The sequence below is a fragment of the Suricata suricatta genome, chromosome 7 (genome assembly GCF_006229205.1).
Source record: "Suricata suricatta isolate VVHF042 chromosome 7, meerkat_22Aug2017_6uvM2_HiC, whole genome shotgun sequence".
In the NCBI taxonomy this organism is placed as follows: domain Eukaryota; kingdom Metazoa; phylum Chordata; class Mammalia; order Carnivora; family Herpestidae; genus Suricata; species Suricata suricatta.
Window position 1 is genome coordinate 36301533 of NC_043706.1, and position 7948 is coordinate 36309480.

Below are 7948 nucleotides of genomic sequence, written 5' to 3' on the forward strand. Positions count from 1 at the left end.
ACAGGTATCAACTATCCATTAGATACTGAATCAATTTTTCTTAAGCACTACTAACTGCTTGTTTTTCTTGAAGCTAGATCATCCTGAAAGTTTCCTGTTAGACCTATGAGTGCAAACAATTGGTATCTGGACACCTCTTATTTTAGACTCAGGCTAATACTGGTTTCATTCTTCATCTTGGTCACAGTGGGTTTCTTGGGCCATAACAGAGGTGCTGAAAGACCACCGTGAGAAAGTGTGAGGCTTCTTTTTCACTTGATTTCCAAGCATATAAAATTTGGCACATTTCCTCTTTTCCTACAGAGCTTTAATATTCTGTGTATGGACAGTGTGGGCTCTGTCACGACTACTTCCTCCTCGGCCCCCTCCCTTCTTTCCAGAGAAAAGGGGAGACAGGTGGGAACTGCAGGGATGAGAGGGAGAGAGAGGAGCCGGATGGATAGGAACAAATGGGCCTGCCCTCTGGGCCCAGGAGCCACAGCCACACTGACCCAGAGCCCCTGCCTGGTGCTGCCACCGGCTGGCCATGGTGAGTGGAGCGGAAGAACAGGAGAGGGGCCCAGAGTGAGGCGTCCCATTCACCTAACTGTAACTACAGAGGGCACCTTCACAAGCCCTGTGCTCAGACCAACTAGCTCTGCACGTGCCCCCCCATGGGTGTCAGGGTAGGCTAACTGCAGAGACAAACAGCTTCCAGAACTCAGTGGCTTAACATGACACAGTACAATGCAGGTCAGCAGGAAACTGCTCCATACAGTCGTTCAGGGACCCAAGCTCCCGTCTTCTGGTTCAGCAGTCCCCTGGGGGCCTTAGAGTTCCCCACTGGATCACCTGCACCAGGTGGAAGGTGGAGGAGGAGAGGGGGCGAAGGATTGTGTGGGGAGTTGCATGGACCAAGCCTAGAGGTGGCCCAAACCACTTTCTTCCACGTTCCACTGGCTACACTAATGGAAACTAATCAAGGAACGTTGGGAAATATGGAAATATGGTCTTGGTGTGTTATGGGTTGAATCACGTACCCCTCCTGCAAAGAAAGAGAACTTGAAGTCCTGACTCTCAGTGCCTTAGAATGTGATCTCATTTGGAACTAGGGTCTTTACAGAGGGAATCAATTTAAAATGAGATCATTAGGGTGGGCCCTAAAACAATATGACTGGCACTGTGCACAAAAGGGAAATCTGGGGACAGACCTGCACAGAGAGAGGACAATGTGAAGGCGGTGGTGGGATGCTATCTATAAGTCAAGGACTGCCTGAGGCTACCAGAAGTTAGGAGAGAGATCTGGAACAAATTCTCCCTGTCAGCCCTCAGTCAACACCTTGATTTCGGATGTCAAGCTTCCAGAACTGTGAGATGACAAATTTCTATCATGCATGCCCCCTAGTTTGTGGGCACTTTATTATACAGCAGCCCCAGGAAACTAACACATGCCACATGCCTGGATTTGATGAGCGTTCAGTCAGCTCTGCAACACAATTGTCTTGTCAAAAGGAAGAGAATAGAAGATTCTTTGGGCAACACCTACCCCTCTTACTCTCACTGGTTCTACTGCTCTTACCAAGCCCCCCTCCCCATGACTTCCTCCCTCTTCCAGGTTTTCTCTCACCTTCTGCCCACTGCTGACACAGATTCCTCCCAGAGGAAATGGATGGAGCCCCAGTCATTTCTGGCCAGTTCCCATTTGGAGAAGACAGAGGAATTTTACTGTTCTCCCTCATTTTTGCCTACTCCTTCATCCAGAGGTACACAAACCCTGCCGACACCTTGTTAAATGACTTCAAGCAAATCCCCTGACTCCCACTCCCGCGGGACTCAGTTTCCCTCTCTGTAAAGTAGGAGCAGCCCCACTGACTTCTCTTTCAACAGAGGAGTCCGTTATGAAAAGAGTGCTCTGCCCCCTTTGACAATACAGCATGCTGCCCCCACCCAAGAGAGCGGTAATCGCTGTGGTTCAAGAGGCTGTAAATCCTCCCCAGCTGACTGCCCAGAGCTGGACAGAGCTGGACAGAGCCCAGCAGCTGGGAACCTCGGCGGGGCTGGTGGGGGGCGGGGGGAGGCAGTGACAGTGGCACAGTATGGGACAGGGCCTCTTTGGTTCAGCCAGCCTCCTCTCTCCCCAGACCTGGGGGATTGGGTGGTAGCCATCTGGACCAGGAAAGGATGCACTAAGCGGGAGACCCTGGGCACTGGCAGCTGTATCTGCTGTCTTGCTGAGACCTGGCCCAGCTGGCACAACAGCGGGAAGACGGAGGGCTGTGGGGAATAACAGTCGTGCTAATGCTGCCATTTCCCGAGAACTTATTTATGCCAGGTGCTGGGCAAGTGCTGTTTCTGTTAGTCCAACAGTTCTGCAAGGTGATGAATGTGGGCTGGGCAGTCAGTGAGCAGGGCCTGGGTGGTCGCATCCGGCTTTCTTGGCTATCTTGCGCTAATTACTGCACTGCTTCGTGCTTCAGAGTCCTCCTTGGGACAATGGGGATAAAGTGATCTCAGTCACAATCAGGGCTCCTTCCAAAAGCTCTGGAACAGGAGGCAGAAGAGAAGCAGGGGCATAGAGCCCTTGACCGCAGGGGCCCCTTCTGGTGACACCCTCCTTCAGCACTGGGCGGCCAGGTGCTCCTGGATTCCTGGGCCCCTCTCCTTCAGTCTCTGCTTTCTCCCTGCGACTGCGGGGCTGGGGAATCTTCAAACTCCACCAGCAATGACAATGCTGAGGGCAGTGGTGAGCATTAGAGTAACAGTCACACAGCTCCAGGATCAGTGCCTAGACGCAAGGCAGGTGCTCAGTCAACGGAAGCCTTTATTACGATGCGCCTTTTGCAGATTGTGAAAACAAGGCTTAGAGATGTTCAGCGAGTGGTTGAGCTGGATTTGAACCCAAGACTGACAGGCTGTAAGATCTGTGTGGAGGTGTGTGTGCACGTGTATTTATATTAGGCTAAAAGACTTTGGCTCTTTCCTCCTCTGGATCCCTGGAAGAGGGGGATAGTCTTGAGCTTTGGAAAATAAGCACATCTCTTAAGGACTTGGAGCTCAGGAAGGAACTGAACTATATGGGCAGGAGACACCTGTCTTTTTAGCAGTTTTTCTCCCCACCCCTCCCCTCCCTTATCTCTCAGCCACCCTACTCCCTTGCTCTCCACCTTCCCGTAGCTGCAAGATTCTGCCCTGCCCACTGGCCAGGTCTAAGGAGGGGCTTTTCCTCAGCCAAGGACAAAGGGTGGGGTGGCCTGCCCTCTGGTCTGTTTCCATAAGGAAGGGCCTTGTACCACCTTTCTTCTCCTCAGGTGCATGTGTCAGTGGACTCCTGTTTTCATTCTGAAGGTGATCTGAAAACCAAGTTTTCTTAGAGAAAGCTGAGGGTGCCTACTCTAGGGTCACAGGAGAAGCTTTGGGCATGAGCGTAAGGAGTGCGACCCAGAGCTGAGCCACAAGGAGAGGTCCCAAGACAAGCTGGAGCCTGCACCCTCTGCATTGCCACAGATCCAGGCTGCTCATCAGGAGCTGCTTTGGGGGCAGGTGGCCTTGGAGACAAATGTTAGCACTGCTCTATGAGCAACTCACTTTTCATCCCCAAGCCTTGGTCGACTTGTCCGTACAATGGGTGTAACGGTACTTGCTCATAATACTTGAGGAGATCAGAGTGCACAAAGCATCCAGCAGCATCTGGCTCAGCCTGATAATTCAATAAGTGGTGGCTATTGTTCTCGTTCATGGGTATTGTTAGTTTGGCAAACTATTCCATCTGTTCAAACCTCTGTTCTTAGGTAGCTCACCTGCCCTCTGTTCTAGGAAGCCTTAGTCCATTTGGGCTGTTGTAACAAAATATCATAGACTTGATGGCTTATAAGCAACAAACATTTACTTATCACAGCTCTGAAGGCTGGAAGTCCGAGATCTTGGCACTGGTGGACTTGGTGGGTGGTGAGAACTCGCTTCCGGGTTCATTGATGGCCATGTTCTCTCTGCAACCTCGCATGGTGGTAGGGGTGGCATGTGGTGGGTGGACAGCTACTCCAAGGTCTCTTTTATGAGGGCACCAATGCCATTCATGAGAGTTCTGCTATCATGGCCTAATCACCTCCCAAACGCCTCACCTCCAAAATCACCACCTTGGGGACTAGGGTTTCAACATATGAATTTGGGGGGAGGACAGAAACATCCCTGGGGGAGGGGCCCTGACAACAGCATGGTGAGAGAAAACTATACTCCCCAGGACATAAGGTGTCCTCTCTGCCAGCCCATCTTTCTTCTGAAAAGTAGGTTTGAGCACCTACTATGTATGTGCCAGGCACTTCACTAGACCCTTGGACTGCCCCTTTTCATGCAACAAACAATCACTGAGCACCCGATATGTGCCCGGGCCTGTGCTAATACTGGATATCCAGAGATGAACAAGGAAACATCCCTTCCCTCAAAAAGTCCACAGTCCAACAAGGGAAAGTCATAAGGACAGTGACAGAACATGGTTTAAGTGCTTTAATTCATCTGTTTCTTATTTGCAACAAGAGTCACTGAGTACCCAGTACGTGCCAACCACTGTGTTGGGGGCTAGGGGCTTAAAGGTGAGTAAAACAAGACCCCTGCCCTTAAAAGACTCAAAGTCCCTGGGAAAACTGAGAAATTAGCCAGCAAACATTCAAGGGAGCTCCAGAGCGCCCAGATGGCCAAACACACAAGAGACTGGGGTCCTAAGAAACTGATGAGGGATTATGGAAAGTTTCCTGGTGGGGGTGCTTTCTTCACTGAGGGTCTGAGGATGGGCAGAAGATGGGGGACCCTGGAGGAGAATTAAGTTTAGGGGAGCCTTCCAGGGCTCTTGCTGCTGACAGGAGTACCTATGCTGTGTTGAGGGTCAGGGCTGAGGAGACATTTCTTAGAGAGGGGGCTGCCTGAACAGGGTTCTGAAGCACGAGCTCAGGCAGGCGAGCTAAGTGAGGACACTTCAGACAGAGGGGACTGAGTGTAAAGGCAGAGAGGTGGGAAGAGGCACGTGTGAGAAGTCCAGTCCCAGGTAGGCTTCTTAGACGCTGTGAGCTTGGGGGACCTGGTCCTACATGATAGGGAACCAACAGATTGGGCCCAGGGAGGAGGTCAGCTAAGGGTTTGAGAAAGCAAATTCTCTAAAGTCAGGATGAGGAAGGAGGGAAAGCTGTTCACTTGTTTAAAAAAGAGAGAGAAGAAAGAAAGGCAATCAGACCTTGGACCCACCCTGACCCTTACTTACAAGTTGGGAAGACAAATCATCCCAAATGTCTGATATACGACCTTCCAGCAGCTGCAGGCACATCGAGAAGACCCAGGGCATGGCGCCCAGTATCATCCATCATACCCGGAGACAGAACCAGGAGGGGTCTGTGAGCACTGAGCGTTTACTCAGCCCGCTGGTGCTGTATTACAGAGTGCTCGCCCTCTGGGAGCCCCAGCCTAGTGAGAAGGAGGCTATCACAACCGGGGGTGGAGGTGGGGGGATGTGCTGAGAGGAGAGGTAGCATCGGAGAAAACTCAGGGGCTTTGGACCTCCAGGAGAGGTTGAGGACCCCTGGTTGCCCTGGGACCCCTCTGAGAGACTGGCACACCTCCTCAGAGCTGGGGCTGGGGTGGCTATCCATCCACTTCTGTCCATCTGTGTTTGAGAGCAGCTCCTAGGGGTGCCCAGCCTGCACTGGCTGAACACAAAATCTCCTCTCAGTCAGAAGAAGCCTGCTGGCAGAAAGAGAGTGGTCTTCTCAGTACTGACCGCGGGACTTCCCATAGCATCTGCTCATCACGACAGTATGGATCACGATTGTAATAGAAATGGCACCAATAATTATTTGTTCAATGTCTCTCTCCTGCACAGAATATAGTATTCTTGAGGGTAGGGGCAGCATTGCCACTTTCTCCTGGGGACCTAGTTCAGGGTCTGCCAAGTGTTTAATAGATATTTATTGAATAAATGTAATTTGGAGGTGGATACGTTCATGGCCAAGGTCCAGTTCTGTCTGAATACTTCCTCTAGCCTCTTCTCTTCCCTTCTCTTTTCCCCATCCCCCAAGCCTGCAAATTGTTTCCTATATCTGTATTGATATCTGAATCATCTACAAATCTATATCTAGTTTTGCCTTCTTCTACAGTAATAAAAACCCAATATTTAACCTTGCCAGCAACTGGCTGGAACAGAGGGAACTTTTCCCAGCCTCCTTTACAGTTAGGAGTGTCCACACGTCTAAGTTCTGACCAATGGGTGCAGAACCGACAACAGCCACTTTCAGGATGTGCCCTTACTCATGGAGGTGCACGCCTTCCCTTTCCCCCTCCCTGCTGGCTGGAATTTGGACGCTGTGCTTTGAGCTGGAGCAGCCACCTTGGATTCTTTGGTGAAAGGCTTGGAGCAGGAGAATGGTAGAAGCTGGTAGAAGAGGGAAACCCTAATGATCAGGGAACCACTGTTTTAGTCCAAGGTTGAACCTCTGGCCTTGTTTTATATGAAAGTGCTTCGTTACATGATTATACGGGATTTTCTGTCAGGTGCAGCTGAACTAGCTAATAATCTTTTTATTATTACTGTTGTTTATTTATTTATTTGGGGGAGGGGGGAGGGGATCCCAAGCAGGCTCTGTACTGACATCAAGGAGCCTGGCTCCGGGCTTGACCTCACAGACCAAGAGATCATAACCTGAGCAGAAACCAAGAGTCAGACCCTTGGTGCGCCTGGGTGGCTCAGTCGGTTAGGCGTCCGGCTTTGGCCCAGGTAATGATCTCACAGTTTGCGGGTTTGAGCCCCGCGTTGGGCTCTGTGCTGACAGCTAGCTCAGAGCCTGGAGCCTGCTTCGGATTTTGTATCTCCCTCTCTCTCTCTGACCCTCCCCTGCTCGAGCTTTCTCTCTCTGTCTCTCAAAAACTAAATAAAAAACATAAAAAAACGTTTTAAAAAGAGTCAGATCCTTAACAGACTGTGCCACCCAGAGGCCCCGCAATAAGCTAATGGTCTTAAGCGGCACAAAAAGGTGACTGTAGACTGACTTCTGGGCAGGGAAGGGAATACAAGACTCCCAGGAAGAAGAGGTAGAGCTGGAGGAGAGTGAAGGAAATCTCTTGCGGGAGAGGGAGCCTGGCTCCTCCCACTGGGTGTCTCCTCCCACCTCCCCTCTCCCCTCTCCCCTCCACCCGGTCCAACTTCCCTCAGGGCTTGGAGAAGTTGTGTTCTTTCTTGAGGTGCAGTTATTCTCACAGACTCTTTTGCCCCTTGGAGTGATCCAGCCATGCCCTGTGGCGGCTCCAGGACAGCGTGCTGCTGCCACCCCCCTTCCCAGCAGAGGCATCCAAATTCTTTTAGAGCTGGAGCAATCCCCTTTTCCCACCCCCACTCTTTAGGGGCATTAGGGAAGAAAAGCCAGTGCATTTTAGCACGCTTGTCCACAGCCTGGCCGTTAAGAGGGGAATCTGAGGGTGGCCTGTGCACCACCGCCCCCACCCCCCTGCCCGCACTGTGTTTGGGGGGCCGATGCGGGGTGGGGGGCAGCGGACACAAAGGCAGGTAAAATAGAGTCCCTACAAAGCCGGAGAGAAAGATACAGAAGGCACCGGGAAGAGCGATGGGCCCACGTCGGCTTAGGGCCTAGTGATTCAGAGCAAGGGCTGTGCGGGCCGCAGGAGTGGGGGGGAAACTAGCCCTCTGCCTCAGGACAACTGATCTGTTGTCGTCTCCCCGCTCCTCACCCAACCTTCGTTCTCCCGGGGCGATCTTCCAGACTGAACTTGGAACTGGGGAGACGACTTGGGGAGGGGGTAACCCCGCGGGGTTCTATCTAATACTAGTCACAGCTCTTGGGGTTACTACACTTTCCGGGAGGGGTCCGACGGGCGGGGTGACCTTGGACAAGTCTACGTGCTCCTCCGGCCTCAGTTTCCTCTAGGGTGTCCTGAATTGGTGGGGGCTGGGGGCTGGCTCTCCATAGCCTGGGGA